The sequence below is a fragment of the Acipenser ruthenus genome, chromosome 50, assembly GCF_902713425.1.
Source record: "Acipenser ruthenus chromosome 50, fAciRut3.2 maternal haplotype, whole genome shotgun sequence".
In the NCBI taxonomy this organism is placed as follows: domain Eukaryota; kingdom Metazoa; phylum Chordata; class Actinopteri; order Acipenseriformes; family Acipenseridae; genus Acipenser; species Acipenser ruthenus.
The window spans coordinates 5418061-5437353 of NC_081238.1; the positions used below are offsets into that span (position 1 = coordinate 5418061).

Here is a 19293-nt window from a genome sequence, read left to right on the forward strand (position 1 = left end):
TTATTTAAATACAAAAATAAAATACAGAGTTCAAACAGAAAACACTTGCTCACAGAGCAAAATAAAAGGTTTAAACAAAAACAAAATCATGAACACAAAATAAACAAAACCCAGGTCAGGCTGGGCGATCGCCTTCACTGAACCTATAGTTTTGGTTGAAATAAATTTCTCTCCTCTCGCTCTCCCGTACTCTCCTCTGTACACCCACCCCGAGTGCAGAGAGCTGCAGGCTTTTATATCGTGGCCGAGGGGTTTAATTCGCTAGTAATTATTCTATTACCCTTCGGCCACAATCTGCACAAGTTTATTAATTATTCCTGGCAGAGAACGAGCACCAATCTCGTCTCTGCCAGAACACTTTTTAAAATAAACAATACAATAACAAAACACACGACGCTTCACCGACAAATATATGCATAAATAAATCATAACAATAATACAACAATAATCAGAATAAGAAACCACAAATACAACAAAACAAATACAAAATAATAAACTGCACAGGGGCGGAGGGGGAGACCTCGTCCTCCTCGCCCTGTTACACATGGGTATTCCATTAAGCAATTAAACAGACCACTCATGGTTAGAACTTCCAGCCCAGCTTGAATTAAACATGTTGTAAATGGAGTAAAATGACTATGTAATATACATACTCACTGGGGCTTTACAATTTGGAAAAGGTTATGTTCGTATGAACATGATGTGCACAATTGTTTGCAGAGGGAATGCAAACAACAGGTTCAAATGGTATGTGCAAACCATTCACAAATAACAGGTTCCAATGGTATGTGCAAACCATTCACAAATAACAGGTTCCAATGGTATGTGCAAACTTTTCACAAAAAACAGGTTCCAATGGTATGTGCAAACCTTTCACAAATAACAGGTTCCAATGGTATGTGCAAACCATTCACAAATAAGAGGTTCCAATGGTATATGCAAACCTTTCACAAATAACAGGTTCCAATGGTATGTGCAAACCATTCACAAATAACAGGTTCCAATGGTATATGCAAACCATTCACAAATAACAGATTCCAATGGTATGTGCAAACCATTCACAAATAACAGGTTCCAATGGTATGTGTAAACCATTCACAAAGACAATCTTGTAAATTTTAATGTGCAACCTGGCTTGATGAGGAAGTTTACCTGCTCTTGTAAGCCTGTTTCAAAAATACTGTTCATGCTTCAATTCATGTAAACTTTTTAAACAAGACATCTGATAAGGATTACCTAGATTGAAAATCATTATTTTACTGATGCAGAAACCTTAAGACCAAATGCACTTGAAGACCTCCATTAGGTTCCTGGTCTTCTAAACTGTAAAATTAAAATTGAGGTCTCCCTCCCTGTTTTAAATGATACCAGCATAATAAAACTAGTAAAGGAAACAAATACACTTGATTGAAAGTATGTTTTAAAATGATTTCAAACACATTAAGAGTAGAAAACCAGTTTGTTATTTTAAATATTTTATCTTTGGATCACAGTTAATAAAAGTGGCCAGTAGATGGCAGAAATTATCCTTTAATTTTTATTTTTATTCCAATGCATATTCTTGGACATTAATAACACCGTTATTAGATTTCTGAGGTGTAATTATTTTTCTACAAATTAAAAGCACCAACCCAAGTGCAGTTTTTTATTTACTATATCACAGTGCATACCATACATTGCAAACACAAAAGGAATATTTAACAAAATACATATTTTTTCTAAATATTTGCCAGTGATTTTCTGTGAACATAACGTTTTAAAATAATGATTGGTTTTGTTTGTTGTTTTTCCCATTTCCGCATGCATGACATCCCTGTACAGTGCAAACCTGTTTGAGGATCCATTGCTCCTGATCCAATCTAAATAAATCTGCATGCTGTTTGGATTAATAGACTTCTCTTCTCCTAGACAGGCAGCACAAATAGTGGAGCCGAGCAGTAAAGCAATAAAGAAAAAGCACTTCACAACAGTTCAGTGTAAAATCAATGCAAAGTTTATTAGTGGCTTCTGAACAGTGAAATGTGTAAAGGTGTTCTCTTTTAAAAGCATGATCTACACTTCACACTGTCTTATAGAATGCAATTGATACACAATATATAAAGCTTTAAACATTCTACTTTAATGGCAGTGCTGATTTATATGTACAGCGCTGGCAGAAAGTTTGGCATTACCTAGAATTTTTTCGGTATAATTAATAATAATAACTATATGAACATAATTCAGAACTTTTATTTACCATTGTGTAATCAAAGAAACTACACAATGATATTGCAAAAGTCTACCGGATACCAGAATAGTAGCACAGTACTTCATGTTAGATGTTGAAGTCAATTATTATTATTATTTTTTAATTTGTCAGTTTTTCATTCAGGATATGGAAAACTACAAAGCGGTGTGTCATTTAATATGTTGAAGTAACATTATTCAGCAGGTTTCTTTCGACTTTATGAAGCAAATTTAGTTCATCCTACTGTGAAGATAGCTTTAGTCATAGATGTAGTCTATTTCTAATATGCAGCTGAGCTTTTTAATATGTAAAGTGAAAATGTTTAAATTGCAACACAATGCAAAGAGATTCTACGTCTTAATATATTCATAGAAACAAAACAAGAGTTCTGTGTATAAGGTTTCTCATCTTGTTATTGTAACTAAAACAAAATCCCTGAGTCTGGTTTGTTCTCAGCTGCGTCCCCAGTGGGTTCAAAGCCAAGAGGTAATGGAAACATAATAATGTGTCCTTTATATACAGAGATACTGGAAACGTACAGGAACTCAAATACAATTTCAATGAAACCCTTTCTAAATAGCAAAGCTTGATTTAGGATGTACTGTATTGCCACTGTGATGAGAGCATTCTGATACAAAATACAAGCAACCAAAAGGAATAAACAGCCAATGGTGATTCCATAAAAGCACCAGCTCTGTTACTGTAAAACGTTTGGTTGTTAGTAGCTTATTGATCCCAGAATCTCATCAAGCAGCTTCTTGAAGGATCCCAGGGTGTCAGCTTCAACAACATTACTGGGGAGTTGGTTCCAGACCCTCACATAGCCTCCTATTTCCTATTCTGAATGCCCCTTTATCTAATCTCCATTTGTGACCCCTGGTCCTTGTTTCTTTTTTCAAGTCAAAAAAGCTCCCTGGGTCAACATTGTCAATACTTTTTAGAATTTTGAATGCTTGAATGAGATCACCACGTAGTCTTCTTTGTTCAAGACTGAATAGAGTCAATTATTTTAGACTGTCTGCATACGACATGCCTTTTAACCCTTTGCGGTCCATTTATTCAGCGCGTCTCAGGCGTGTCAGGTCCAATTTATTTTCTCATGCAGTTTATTTTAGACGTGCTGTTAAAAAGTATTTTTTTCACAGTAAAACAGGTTTAAAAGTCTCTGCAGATCAACAGGACACTCAGTACTGCATCTCCAGCCCCGCCCCACCCCTTGTTCGCTGTATTTTTCACATACCTCTTCATAGTCGTGCATACCGATAAATCATCTCCTGATCACTCGTTTTATCACCAAACTCCTCAATAATGCCATCCAAGTCATTATTTTATTACTATTACTCAAAAAGCTCTGCAAATGTCCGTGATATTCTTTGAGCGCTGGATGCAGAAGCAGCTATCTTGTTTGTTTATGTCCGTGTTATCTCTGTGGTTATGTGTATTGCTGAGATCACCCCCTCCCCCCCCTTTTTTTTCCCCCCCGGCTTCTCTCGGCTCCTATCGGTCTCACTCCGCCATTGAATGGTTTTCTCTGCTTTTTTGGAGAAAAAACGAATAGAGACCGTTTTTTTTACGTCTTTTTGATGTCCGACTTCGGACCGGAAAGGGAAAATTGTAATGTTGGACCTGATCCGACATAGGACCGCAAAGGGTTAAACCCGGGATAATTCTGGTTGCTCTTCTTTGCACTCTTTCTAGAGCAGCAATATCCTTTTTGTAATGAGGTGACCAGAACTGAACACAATATTCTAGATGAGGTCTTACTAATGCATTGTACAGTTTTAACATTACTTCCCTTCATTTAAATTCAACACTTTTCAGGATATGGAAAACTACAAAGCGGTGTGTAATTTAATATGTTAAACATTATTCAGGTTTCATTCGACATTTATAAAGCACATTTTGTTCATTCTACAGTGAGGATAGCTTTGGTCATAGCTGTAGTCTATTTCTAATAGAAAGCTGAGCTTTTTAATATGTTAAATGAAAATGTTTAAATTGCAACACAATGCAAAGATATTCTACGTCTTAATATATTCATAGAAACAAAACCAGAGTTCTGTGTATAATGTTTCTCATCTTGTTATTGTAACTAAAACAAAATCCCCGAGTCTGGTCTGTTCTCAGCTGCGTCCCCAGTTCTGGTCACCTCATTACAAAAAGGATATTGCTGCTCTAGAAAGAGTGCAAAGAAGTGCGAACAGAATTATCCCAGGTTTAAAAGGCATGTCGTATGCAGACAGGCTAAAATAATAGAATCTGTTCAGTCTTGAACAAAGAAGACTACGCGGTGATCTGATTCAAGCATTCAAAATCCTAAAAGGTATTGACAATGTCGACCCAGGGAACTTTTTCGACCTGAAAAAAGAAGAAACCAGGACTAGGGGTCACAAATGGAGATTAGATAAAGGGGCATTCAGAACAGAAAATAGGAGGCACTTTTTTACAAAGAGAATTGTGAGGGTCTGGAACCAACTTCCCAATAATGTTGTTGAAGCCGGCACCCTGGGATCCTTTAAGAAGCTGCTTAATGAGGCAACTGCATTCTGCAGATTGTTTTTATCAATTATTCACAAACTGTATAAACTATGAATGTAGTAATAATGGTAATGGTGAAGCATGTATGTTATGCATATATTTTTCACAGTAAACAGCTCTACCATTGTGGGGCTGTCCTCATAATTGCATATACAGCAATCTACCCATTAAATCCCACTGCACTGAAGAAGGGCTCCAGTATACAACAAGGTTGGAGTTTCTCAGTATTTAAACACTCAGCAAAGTATACAGGCTGGCTCTCACTCATGGGGACACAGTGAGTGAGTGAGTGAGCGAGCGAGCGAGCGAGCGAGGAGAGAGACATGTGTATTGTTACACCATTCCATGAAATTCTTGAATCACTGCCCCAGTCAGCTCTCCACACACTAAAATAAGTAGGATGGAGAGGTGAGGGACTAGGAGGGAGAGAGGCTGGCTCCAGTGTGAATTTGCTGGTGTATATTTAGCCTTCCAAACCAACTGAAGCTCTTTCCACATTCAAGACAGTGATACGGCTTCTCTCTAGTGTGAATTCGCTGGTGTATTTTTAGATTTCCTAACCGACTGAAGTGCTCCCCACATTCAAGACAGTGATACGGCTTCTCTCCAGTGTGAATTCGCTGGTGTCTTTTTAGACTTCCTGACTCAATGAAGCTTCTACCACATTCAGTACAGTGATACGGCTTCTCTCCAGTATGAATTCGCTGGTGTCTTTTTAGGTTTCCTGACTCAATGAAGCTCTTCCCACAATCAATACAGCTATAGGGCTTCTCTCCAGTGTGAATTCGCTGATGTTTTTTTAGGTGTCTTGACTTACTAAAGCCCTTCCCACATTCAGCACATTGACGTGACATCTTTGGCTGGGATATATTGTCTGTATCCTTAAGCAAGTCAATAGTCTCTTTACTGTGGACAGGCTCCAGTTCAGTCTCTTCCTCTTTAATGTGGACAGGGTCCAATTCAGTATTTTCCTCTTTAAGGTGGACAGGCACCAGTTCAGACTCTTCTTTAATGTGGCCAGGATCCAGTTCAGGCATCTCCTGTTTAATGCAGATAGGTACCAATTCCAGAACCCCCTCCTGCTTAATATAAAAAGACTCCATTTTTGTTCCAAGATAAGACAGTCCTGAAAACAGAAAATAAAATTAAGTATTATGATCTGTTCCCTATTGGTGCATTTACACTTACAAGTCAGACCTGAACTGGCTTAACCCTTTGCAGTCCATTTATTAACTGCGCGTCAGGCACGCCAGGTCTAATTAATTTTCACACGCGCAGTTAATTTTATACGCGCTGTTTAAAAGTATTTTTTTTCACAGTCAAACGGGTTTAAATGGCCCTGCATATCAACAAAGCACTCACTAGGCATCTCCAGCCCCGCCCCACCCTTTCGTTTGCTATAGCGTTCAGCTATGTAAGAAATAAATAATAATAATAATAATAATAGTCGTACATACCGATCGATCATCTCCGGATCACTCGTTTTATCACCAAACTCCTCAATAATGCGATCCAAGTCATTATTTTATTACTATAACATCTGAAAAAAGCTCTGCAAATGTCCATGATAGTCTCTGTGCGCTGACGCACTCAGCCAGCTTGTTTACTATGAACGCCCCATTATCTGATACCTGATACCATGTATGACTATTCATGAGATACGCCTTTTTTTTCCCCCCCGACTTGTCTCGGCTCCTGTCGCTCCCACTCGGCAATAGAATGGTTTTCTCGGCTTTTTCCGGAGAAAAAACGACTAAACACCCGTTTATTGCGTTGCTATAATGATGTCGGACCCAGTCCGACAAAGGACCTGTGAGGAATAATTGCAATGTCGGACCCAGTCCGACAATGGACTGCAAAGGGTTAAGTTTGATCAGATTCAAAGATTCTTATCATTTGAGCCCCATGTTTACACTTGAGCACAGTCCTAGGCTGGCTTTGGCCCTGTATGTGCACACATAGCCCCTGAACTGCATTGCGTGCCCGATGACATCATATCAACCACCCCTTGTGTGAAGACATTTCCCCTCCCAAAACACAGAGGTGGAAGTGTTTAAATCAACAGCAAGCCTGTCATTTGTGTCACTTGTGTGTTTCTACTCCAAGGTGGTCATTCAGTGCCAATTAAGATTGCATTTTGTCAGCATTGAAAACATGCATATGGGACATTTAAAGAAACAGGTGTTATTGTATACATTTACACATCAAACTCGTCTTATACGGAAATGTAAACAATAACTCCCACTTATTTTCTTACCCATGAAAAGTAATCCATGCATACAGAGAAAGAAGTCAGGTGGCAGAGGATTCAGCTTCAGAGCCCCACAGGTGTGGAATGATCTGCCTCGATTTGGAAGGGAGGCACCATCTCTTGCTGATTTTAACCCTTCTGCTCTGGTGAGCATTCTACCTGTTTGAGGTCTGACTGACATAACGTTACTTTCGGCTTGTGTATCAGGATCATTTTACACCAAATTGTGATGGGCGCGTAATGTGAAGAAGTTCACCATCAGAGATCTGTCAACTCATCAACATCTTCTGTAAAAAATAAATAAAGTTCTCTTTTGGGTCAATAAGCATTCTTGGTTATGTAAAGCAATTTAGTCTGCTCTCTGTTAATGCTGCACTTTAAACCCATGGTATACATGGTAATCGCAAACCGAAACCTAAGATACTGAAATGCTGCACCTCATAATAAAAGGTATTTGTATTGGTCTGGGGCTTTAGTGAAATGCATTTTTTGGAGAGTCATCTGTGATGTTTATCCTATGAATATTTTGTTAATTTATTTTTGGGTTTATAAACATTTTGGATGATTTAGTAAGGTTTCCGGTAAGCTTGTACTTCTGATCGCCGAATACCCTCAGAAAAAAAACTAACTTGTCTAGCTTTCTTTTTATAACAAAACTTAACTTTGCAACCATACACAAGGTGTAACAGGGCGAGCAGCCCTGTACAGGGTTTATTATTTTTAGAACGGGGTTTCCCCCCTCCACTCCTGTGCAGATTATTGTTTTGTGTTTGTTTTATGATTTAGTTGTGTAAATATGCTGGCGAAACGCTGCAGGTTTTGTTATTGTTTTTGTATTTATTATTGTATTTATAGATGACGGCGTAGCCGTGTGGTTTTGTTAATTTTAAGATTGGTGCTCGGTCACCTGCATAAATGCCTGCAGCTCTCTACCCTTGGGGTGGGTGTATTAGGATCGAGAGTGGAGAGAGAAAACAAGCTTTAAAATATACAGGAACAGTGACAGCGACTGCCCAGCCTGACCTGTATTGGTATTTTGTGTTTGTGATTTGTTTTATTTAAAATATTTATTTTTCGCTCAGTGAGCAAGTTTCCTTTTGTTTAAACCTTTGATTTATTTTTGTATTTGAATAAACGGTGCGCCGCGTCTTTATTATTTAAAACTGCAGTACTTGCATGGTGTCAGTATTTTTCCCGTCCCTGCTTCTGTCTGACATCACCGCCCAGCCAGCCTGCCACACAAGGACTCATTTAATTAACTAAAGAAATATTATAGATGATTTAGATAAAGTGCTTTTTATTCTATTGTTCAAAATTTTTTATTGCCAAAGAAACTCACGTTATGGATGTGACAGAAATGGACAAGCACTGCTGGGTCACTTTACATGTTCTCAAAAGTCTGTGATCTGGCTGCTCCCCAAAATCATATTAATGAACATCTATTATTATATGAATATAATATTTTAATAGTACAAACCAAAGTTCAGCATTATAGATGTGACGGTGTCTGAACTGTAATAAAATTAATCTTGTTTAAAAATAAAACTTTAAAATGGACTTTTTTTTTTTTTTTAATATCACGAAATACGCATACAATTATGATTACACTTGATTTAATTTGTATTACGTACACACTACATTTTGCATATGGGACACAAACAAGATAAGGTTTAAGTGAAAAGTCTGGTAATTCGGTCAGCAAGACTGACAAGATTTAATAAACGTTGTATTTAATTTTTTTTATATTAATAAATTAAGAATATAATAAATACACCTCTAATGAGGTTCTCTTAATGCTGAATGTAGATGGATCTACTGTGTAACAATGCAGTATTCTGTGAAAGCTTTCTGAACTGCTGATAAATTACCACATGACCTGCCAGCAGTGACCGAGTGAGAGACAGAGAAACTAGAACGGAAAGGTTATTTTTTATTTATTTATTTATTTATTTATTTTAACACTGCGGCCAATCAGATTACAAACACCCCCTTCCCTTTCGTTGTCAGTGAACATCAATGCAAACAAAAACAAAAACATGCTACAAGTAGTTAAAAACAGAGACAACACTAAATTGTTATAATAGCGCGATGCAAAATGGAAAGTGAAATGCAAGTGCTTTGAATGAAGTGACTGAACTAACATGATGTCACTCAGTTTAAAGGCACGTGTATTTGGGGGATCTCACAGTAAATCAAATAATTATATAACATTTCAAAGTAACCCTTGCATGTAGTATACATGTGCTTTCAGCACATTGCCACTAACACAGTCATTTTAATTAGTAGCACTGCACGGTGCTGGACATTTTACTAAGGAGAAGCGTTAACATGAACAGAAAAATGTAAGACATTGTAAGACAAATGTAACACTTTAACCACCATTAAAATAAGTGACATGATTGTTTGATCTGTTTATGATCTGTTTATATATGCTATGGTGCCCTTTAGTGATTCCAATTAATATTTAGTTTGTGCATTATAAGACATGGGATTACTTTGCAATCTCATCAAGCTTACTACCAGTCACGTCCATAATAATAATCTGGGCACTTACTATTAAGAAAGGGTCAACATTTTTGTTCCAGAACATACATTTTAAAAAGTTAGCGTTGCAGAGAAAGTTTGAAAAAAAATATAATGTAGTATACAAACTTTTATACAAACATTACCAAGAAAATGTTATGGATGTGTGTGACAGAGAGCGAATGAATACAAGAGTCAAGAATCTCCCTCCCGACCTGTGAGGGCATGGTACAACAGGAACAGTGTGCCCCAAACTGGATGGTTTGACAGTTCATTCCAGGGTCAGTCGGAAGTCGGCCATCTAAAAAGGGGGCAAAGCCACAATACTAGAAGTCAGCGCCTTACTGCGGTAGGCGATGTGTCAGTCATGGATTGGAGGATACGTGATTGCACTCGCTACTGAAAGGGGCATGACTGAAGGTACATAAGGCAGAGGTTTTCAGAGCTTATGTTGTTTCAGACCGTAGCACAGCGAGTCTATCACCCAGCCTTCTTTCATTTGAAAGTTGTGGAGATAATCACGGCAACAGTTCCTACAAAGTGCAGCAGCGACGGGTTTTAATATCAAATACATTTTGTTCACAAATAAAAACCTCCCAAAAAACTAGATTTATATACATATGCATTTTATAAATAAGGGGGGGGGGGGGGGGTGAGTCTTTGTTTTTAGTTTCATTTACAGGTTTTGCTGTGTGCAGAATGTAGAAAACAGACAAACGAAGGTGCAACATTTTATTAAAGAAATATTTTATGAAAAAAATTAAGCGGGACAAATATCACAATTACTGTTCATAATTGCATTAACATTAATAAAGACTAGTCACTTACTAAAATGTTTCACCCTTGTTTTCTCGTTCTTTATTCTGCTTTTATTAAATGTGAAGTTAAGGACTTGGGAGGATTTAAAAGCCCATTAGTTGCTTCACAGCAACACTGTCAATTAAACTGATTTTATTACTATTATTATTGTAGTATTGTCAATCCAGTATACCTTCTATTGCACAAACAAACAAATTGAAATGCATTTCAGTGATCGGAGATTAAGCACTAAGGGTGTTACTACTAGTAAAACCAGACCGTGATAAAAATAAAAGGTATACTGTAATAACAATACTACGAATAATAGTAAAATCAGTTTAAATGATGGGGTTTGGCTGTCAAACAATTAAATGGGCTTTAAACCCTCCACATCCTTACTTTCTCATTTAAATGTGGAATGAAGAACGAGAATAAGCGACTATGTTAATACAAGTACAAATAGCGAAGTGTATCCATCTTAAATATATAACTTTATTGTGGTCCGAATGGCATGCCTGGGATTGGTGAAGACGGATGGAGGGCGTGGTTTAATGTGAAGTGATAAATAGGAGCGCGTGCCTCAACACAGTTGTGCGACCGAGTGAGAGACAGAGGTTGGCTCAGTGAGAGCAAAAGGTAGACTGGAATTCAGCACAGAGAGATTTTATTATTTTGTTTTGCTTTGATGTGGTCCTTAATGGTTTATTTGTCCTGTGCTAATAAGCTGCTGAATTAGAGCAGGCAGCTACTGCCTGTGTAGCACCTGCTTCATTTTACATTCAACGTTACAATATGTTATTTTAGAAAAATCATATTTTTCTAAATATTGTACTGTTTATTTGAAAGGGGGAGCAACAAAAAATGTTTGGGAACCACCAATATCAGGGGATGTGGCCGAGGTTGTGAAAGACCTGTAAAGGACGGTAAAAGCCGAAAGTAACCATGAGTTTTTGTCGTGTTGTATCTGTCTGTCTATTAATTGTCACTCATCATTTATAGAAGACTAAATCTGGGAGCTGTCACTATTCAGTCAGCATCAACCCCGGACTGCACTACACTACTGTTTCACTGTTACTGTGTAAATCACCACTTACACAAGGAGCACTCACTGTTACTGTGTAAATCACCACTTACACAAGGAGCACTCACTGTTACTGTGTAAATCGCCACTTACAAGGAGCACTCACTGTTGGGATTCATGACCGTGTCTGTGAATAGTGTGTGTTATTATTTCAGGACTGAACCCCGTGGTATTGACTGGCTTTACACATCGCTGTGTATAGTCAGTCTTGGCATTTAAAGCAACAAATAAAGTTTTCACCATTGGAACTGTTGCTGGACTGTTATTCAGCACTGCATCACCTCTACACCTGTGCACTACAAACCACCTTGCCAGTGTGATTTGGTTTTATTTAAACACCATTATTTTGAATTACTGTAAAATATTTCCTTTATCCCCAAGAAAACATAATATTAGGAACTTCATATTATATACCCATAGAGTCAAAACGTGATCAGTGTTCGCGCTAGGCCGCGCCATTGCGCCATTGCCCCTCTGAAATAAAAAGTCCCGCAGAAATTCTCTTAACGCGCCAGTATGTCCCCCTTCCCAGGCGAGACGCAATATCAATACGCAGCAAATTAATGCATTTTGTATTAACATGACATGTCTGTCGACAGGCTAATCTGTTTTACTTGTTTGTTTACACTTGCGTTTTCATAATTAAACTCCCGTGCTTTTATTCCCCAGTCCAATAGAATGCGCTCGCACCCTCCCTGGTTACAGGCAGTTTCACAGTAAAGCCTGGACGACATCAGGCTTGTTAACAACATGGCCCGGTGCAAATATAACCTTGTATCCCTGTTACACCCGACCATTACTTCTGGAAGAATAAGTAATCAGCTTCAGAAGTGACTGTTGAAATGTAGGCTATTATATTTGTGCTTAAAAATACTGTGAAATTCATCCGCTGTTAACTTATCTATTTGCAAGTGAATGGGAGAAATTTGAACTTCTGCGTACTGCAATACAGTTTATAGACTAAGTGCAGTAGATTTGTGAAACGAAAACTGCATCGATTAAAAAAAAAGAAAAGACTACGGTAACGTTATAAAATATGTGAAATGTGTCTTTACTATGACAAAAAATGCAAAAATAATTCAGTATGTGTTAAGCACCAACTGTCTCTTGGCCATTTCGCCAGTAGGCCTATAATGGCATGGTAAAAAAAAAAAAAATATATATATATATATATCAGTGTATGTGATTTTATACAGCACTGTATATAATACATCTTGCATTGAGATAACACCACTGGAATCGGAATAAAGGAAATTATGTAATACAGTTCACGTGCAGTCACGGTTTTGGTAAGTAGCATTTTCAAAACCATGTCATTATGTGCAGTATTGAAATAAGTTAAAAATATAGCAAATCCACAAAACCAATGAAACATATATTGTATATTTGACATTTTATTTTTAGTGTTCTGTGTAACACGAGCCATCGTTTAACCTTGAAAAAAATTCAATACAGTACCTGAAGCAGATACGCGTTTATCATAGCAACACCAACGTGTGTTGTAAAAATAAAGCAAAGATTGCTTTAAAAACTGTACAAAATATTTACTTGGGGGCTAAGAATGAAATGTCAAAAAAAATGCCATTTTTCATATGGCAATTGTCAAAATAAAGGGGCAGCTGGAAGGTAAGAATTTACCAGTAAGGACAATGGCATTTAAATACGACTATTAAACTGCATCTGTTGGTAATGTGGTTTCTTCTAATGCAGCGGTTTTTAAACTGGGGTATTTTACTTAGTATTTTACTTAGTACCACTTCCCAATCTATTGCAAACTTTTATCATGTAATCAACATTTAAAATCGCTAACACCAGACTCATGTGCTGTGACAGAGCGTTCAGTGCACACATGGCTAATTTACATATTAAATATGTACGTTATAAATAGACCCTGTTGTTTAAATATCATATAAACAGTTGGACGGTTACTGCAGTCTGTCTTTGGGATAAAAAAAATATATATATGATATATACATATACACATATGTACATATATACACACACATATATATATATTTTAAAAAACTAAAAGCCTAGTCTTTAACTCATTTTATTTCCTGTGTGTGTTCATGCCTGCAAGTCGATATATATTTTTTTTCAATGACCCGATTAAAGTTTATTGTAACTTAAGTACTATTGGCTCATTTCAAATCAGAGACCGAAGTATTGCCATGCAGTCTAATTTGACAAGCCGTTACGTCTTGTGTGAGAGTTTTTAGTTTTCAATCCATTGAAGAAATTGGATTGTTGGCTCAATACTAGTACACTACTAGCAAAGGGCAATCAAGAAAAAATACCATCAGAGATTAAAAATGCCAAAAATGTCTTGCGACTGAAGCTCTCTCCAATTTCCCTGTCATCATCAGTGATTTGTGTGGTAACAAGCAGGGACATCCATTACACTGATACTAGGTAAGCGTTTTATTATTTTTTAATTAGCATCATTACTGTACGTTTTAGTCACCAAGAATTAAAAAATGCCAAAATGTTTTCATAATGAGGTCAGCAGTAGAGAGCCCTGGATAGTGAACTTTTCTTTGCCGCCTTTTCTGTAATTTTATTATCAATAAAAATACATGATTGCCATTTGCTATCATGGAATAGTCCTATGTCATTTCTGAGTGACTGAGTTTAGCACAGAGGCTTCGTTGATTTTAATTAATTAGCAGTTACAATAAAATTATGTTGATGTTTCCAACAACTAGAAACCTGTTTGAGGGACTATTTTTTTTATCCAAAAGTAAATATAATTTATATTTTTTCCATTATAATACTGTAACTTTTATAATTTTATCCATCGCACACTCCAAGGCTTGTGCGTTTTGTTGTATCATGTTATTGTACAAATCTTTTTTTCTGTTTTAATTTTATTATGACTATCTCAGTAGGGGTATGCGGTGGACTACTGTTTTGGAAAGGGGTATGCAGCTTAAAAAGATTGAAAACCCGTGTTCTAATGTGATCTGGTACAATAAATGTCCTCTACTCAGTGATACACCAGCATCACTGCGACACATTTATCAATATTTTCCCCAAAAGTGACAGCGAGTATTGTAGAGACACCTTGGTTGTATCTACAGCTTTACAATTTTATTTTTTGTTTTTCAGAAACAAAAGGTCAATAAACTGCTGGCATATTTAAAAACAAACAAAAATAAGAAATGCTGGTTGGTTCTGAATTATCAAACATATTGACCCCCTCACCGAAGAAAATGTCCCCCTAAAATTTAGAGTGGGGACCTGTGGCAATGTGCCCCGCCCCTGTGTGCATGTGTGTGTTATATGTTGTATGTTGCGTGTGGTGTGTTAAATGTTGGTGTATTGTAGTTGGTACACGGGATATAAATGGGTGTGTGCAGCACGAGTATTTAAATTGTATAATTATATTTAGGCACGGGATTGCACGTAATGAATTCACGTGCTGGGATTCAAGTGAATAAATTAGTAATTGAAACCCAGCACAACAGTATATATAGATGCACGTTTGACTCACTCGGGGTTGGGTGTTCGTGAGTGGAGCCAGCCTGTCACAGGACCACACTGACCCTCAGTCTGTAAGTCCTGGAGCAAACACTGTGTGACACATCTACAAATGTGTGACTGAAACATTTATCTACCATTGATATCTAAAGTGTATGGAAGCTGGACTACTGAAAAATTTGCTTTTTTAACAGTAACTTTAATAATTAATTAGTAATTGAAACCCAGCACAACAGTATATATAGATGCACGTTTGACTCACTCGGGGTTGGGTGTTCGTGAGTGGAGAACGGGTGAGAGAGGAGAAAGAAAGAAAGAAAGAAAGAAAGAAAGATAGAAAGATCGCTCGATCGAAACGTTTGTCTTTGCTTTACTCACCGTGTTGGTTTGTCTCCGTGCACCGTTTGTTAAGTGTTAGTTCGTTTTGTTTATATATTTATTTTGGCGCAAGTGCCGTGTCCTGTTTTGTGTTCTGTTTGTTTAAACCTTTTATTTCGTTTAATAAACGCTGAGTGCCACCATTGCACTCAGCATTACTCATCACCACCGTCTGTCTGTGTGTTTCTCTCTCTGGTCTGAGTTCCTCCCTGCAGCCAGCCTGTCACAGGACCACATTGACCCTCAGTCTGTAAGTCCTGGAGCAAACACTGTGTGACACATCTACAAATGTGTGACTGAAACATTTATCTACCATTGATACCTAAAGTGTATGGAAGCTGGACTACTGAATTTTGCTTTTTTAACAGTAACTTTAATTGTCTGTAAAGTAAAGAAAAGGTATAATCAGAACAATAATAATACAGCCTGCATTGATATACACCCTTCAGTACAAACACAGGAAGATATGTTTGTGATAAATGCAGGTTTTTTTTTTTTTTTCATGGCCATGGTCACTTTTTACTTATTAAAAACAAGGTTAACTGTTTAATGTTACCAGTATTGATTTGAGGCACCTCTGTGTGCAGAGCAATAACTTGCATAGTATTGATTTGAGACACCTCTGTGTGCAGAGCAATAACTTGCATAGTATTGATTTGAGACACCTCTGTGTGCAGAGCAATAACTTGCATAGTATTGATTTGAGACACCTCTGTGTGCAGAGCAATAACTTGCATAGTATTGATTTGAGACACCTCTGTGTGCAGAGCAATAACTTGCATAGTATTGATTTGAGACACCTCTGTGTGCAGAGCAATAACTTGCATAGTATTGATTTGAAGCACCTCTGTGTGCAGAGCAATAACTTGCTGATTTAAGAAACAGTCACAAATGAGTCATGGAAAAGAGATCAATTGAAAAAATCATTTAAAAGCAAGCAAACAGCCCTTTTTAATCTGTGACAATAACAGAGATTAATTGTACTGTAACCCGCATTCTTGTGCTAAACTCTTAGCCTTTCACATATGTTTCTTTCTGTAATATTAAGCAAAAATCTAATAACAATAGACAAGCATTGCACACAATTGCAGTCCTGTCAAGTAACACATTAACTGTCCTGACACACTCAGTTACAATATGACAATATAAGCCAAGTATGAAACTGATTTAAAAGTGGAATGAATAAAGAGAGAGACACTTACTTCAGCTATTGTCAGTGGGATGTGTAGCACGGCTCTAGTGCTCTAGTCACTCGCTCTGACCGTCTCCTCAGTGAATGTGTCCTTTCTTCTCTTCAGGTGAGAGCTGTTAGCAGCCACTCCACATCTGAAAATGTGTTACAATGTTAGTTTAGTTCATGGAGAACAGGGATTTCTATAATTCACATATTATTAGCTTCGGTTCCCTTACGCAGATGTATACAGTACTATGAGATTACAAGAATACAGTTTAAGTTACTGTGAAAGAAGCCGTTCAAGGGGAGGGGACAATTTCATCCCCCAGGTGACCAAGGAAGTGCAACACTATCTGAAAGCAAGGCTTGTAAAGTGATATTAACTTTAACCTCGTGTAGTAGCAGATATCCTGTATCATATATAAATATGTTGTAATTCGCCCTGGATAAGGGCGTCTGCTAAGAAATAAATAATAATAATAATAATAATAATAATAATAATAATAAACAACACTCTGCAGTCAGTGAAATAATAGTTATTTGATACTGAAAATATATTTTATCTTGTTTTTAAAAATTCCCCAATCTCTGCTCCTGAATTCCGATTCCCAGGCTCTAATTTCCACGTTGTCTCAGGAATAGAAAACCACATGCAGGAGAAAAAATAGCCAGACCGCCAAAGACAACATTTACCCACTAAATAAATGCTTTCAAAACAAGCTCAGTTTGTCAGAACTGGGCCCATGGCACGCAGACTGCAACTGGGGGATGTGAATAAAAACAAACGCGTTGGCACAGCCACGCCGCTTCAGAAATACAACCCGGCCCTTTTAAACTAATAAAATATAACAGCTTTCCACAGTTTTAAAACATATTTCACAACTCAATGAAGACTCGCTTACCTCCTCTCTGCTCTCCCTCAGTGTCTGAACGGGTCTGTCTTCCACAGAACGAGGAATATACCAATCACAAAATACAAACTGATCAGTGCGGTCTGACAATTCATCTAATATGGACCGCAAATAGAATTTTGATATCGGAGACCTTTTAATTAAAATTAAAAAATACTTTCAATAGTAACATCGTAAACGAGCTGTTTGTAGCTGTAGTTTTTCCCATAAATACAATTTGAATTCAGGTAAACCCCTCCGAAATGCCGGAGTTGGTATAGCCCTGTGACTGGCGGCAGCAGCGCCGATGCAGCGGGTTTTTCGCAGATATGTAATCTGTGTTTTGTACTGTTATTGTTATTTCCCGTCCCCTTCTTTGTACCGAGATGTTCAAACACTAACGGTACCCTGATATTTTTTTAAAGTATATTAGGTTAATTGAAGTTGAGCGACGTGTAACAAACAGATCCAAAATGGCGTAGGCATGGGCGCAGTTTCATAGCTTTCTCTTCGCTAGTCTTGGAGGTGTGAACTTGTTTTTGGTAAATACAGCACAGGGTAGCAGAAAGGTCATTCTTTACGAGTAAACTTCCAGGCAGTAACCTCTGCTATTTCTACCCCATGCTTTTATTTCGTTTCTCTTAAACTGTATTATTGTCTCCTATTCTTTATCCAGGACAGTATTCCTCCCTGCTGTCCAGCGGCACAGATTTAGAATCTTCCTCAGACTGCGCTGCGAACTAAACCAGGCAACAGAGCCGCGTCCACAGCAGCAGAAGAGTCACCAGCAATGAGACACGCCAAGGAGTGCGCTGCTCTGTGAGACTCGAGGGGCAGCATTATCAAAGCATTTCCTACATTCAATTAACTTCTATTGATTTTAAAAAGGACAACACATCACGTTAATGATACACAATAAAAAAACTAAACACACTGAGAGTGCTGAAGATGACTTGAAATACAGTGTATTACTCGGATGTTTGGTTCTAGTTTTGTAAAATGAACAGGTGGTTTACCTCATTCAAAAAATAGGAGTTCACTAGTTGCCTACAAGGGCTTGAGAGGAGGCGAAATTGGGAGTGAGATATTGAGAGTGAGACAAGTTGAGAGGGATTTCTCTGGTTGCTTACAAGGCTTCAGAGGGTGCGAGATTTGAGAGTTTAAGAGTAAGACCAGTTTGAGAGGGATGGTGAGATTGAGGAATGGAGTTTGGGAATGGTGCTTAGTAACACTGAGGTTAGATACTGATAGCAGGATGAGAAGGGTAGCATACAGAGGAAGAGTTTTCCCTTCTCGTCGGGTCAGGCAGCATCCTCTGGCTGCTGGGCGATGTAGCGAGGGAGACACGAGAAGAGCAAAGGATTAGATATAAACACTTTCCACCGGGTCAGGCAGCATCCTCCGACTGCTGGGTGACGTGAAAGTGAGAGAAAAGGTGCAAAGTTTAGACACATAACATACAACAAATTTGACTCTCACTCTCGACGGGTCAGGCAGCATCCTCTGGCTGCTGGGCATTTAGTGGAGCAAGAGACAGGAAGGGGACGAACAGGACAAAAGGACAGATCCTTCGCAACTCAGTGCAGCATCCTCAGGCATCTAAGCTGGCATCTGGGTGGCGTGGAGAGCTTTGGAAAAGTGTCTCGGGTCCGTTTAGGAGAGACGAAAACAGATAACCCCGCCCCCCCCTCGGTCGGGGCCTGCTCGGCCTACTGCATGAGGGGGCTGAAATGGTCCTGGACCGGAAATGGAAGAGAGGAGATGGGACAGCAAGGTTGAGGCCTAGAAGGCTTAGCACATAAGCAATAGAAGAATAGGATGTGGCCGGGGATCACCTCAGGCCCGTGAGGAACAGCCGGGCGGCAGTGGTTGTGACGAGAGGCCGACCCAGACTGCCGGGGAGTGAGACTCACCCCCCCCCCCCCAAAAGAGGACCCCCGGTTCCCCGCAAGA

The 19293-nt window shown here is 38.2% G+C and overlaps 1 long non-coding RNA gene across 3 annotated transcripts; it reads right to left on the reverse strand.

The window, feature by feature from the left end:
* Nucleotides 1–3712: 3712 nt before the first annotated feature.
* On the reverse strand, nucleotides 3713–17610 carry LOC117967641 (uncharacterized). Of its 3 annotated transcripts, XR_009319970.1 has the most exons (5): nucleotides 17353–17610; nucleotides 16479–16602; nucleotides 9755–9840; nucleotides 7023–7303; nucleotides 3713–5891 (listed from the first exon to the last, which is right to left on the reverse strand). It is a non-coding gene; the product is annotated as an uncharacterized LOC117967641 (long non-coding RNA). The 3 variants fall into 3 exon arrangements; XR_009319971.1 differs by lacking the exon at nucleotides 9755–9840; XR_004662104.2 differs by lacking the exons at nucleotides 7023–7303; nucleotides 9755–9840 and having other exon boundaries at nucleotides 17353–17602.
* Between the last annotated feature and the right edge of the window lie 1683 nt (nucleotides 17611–19293).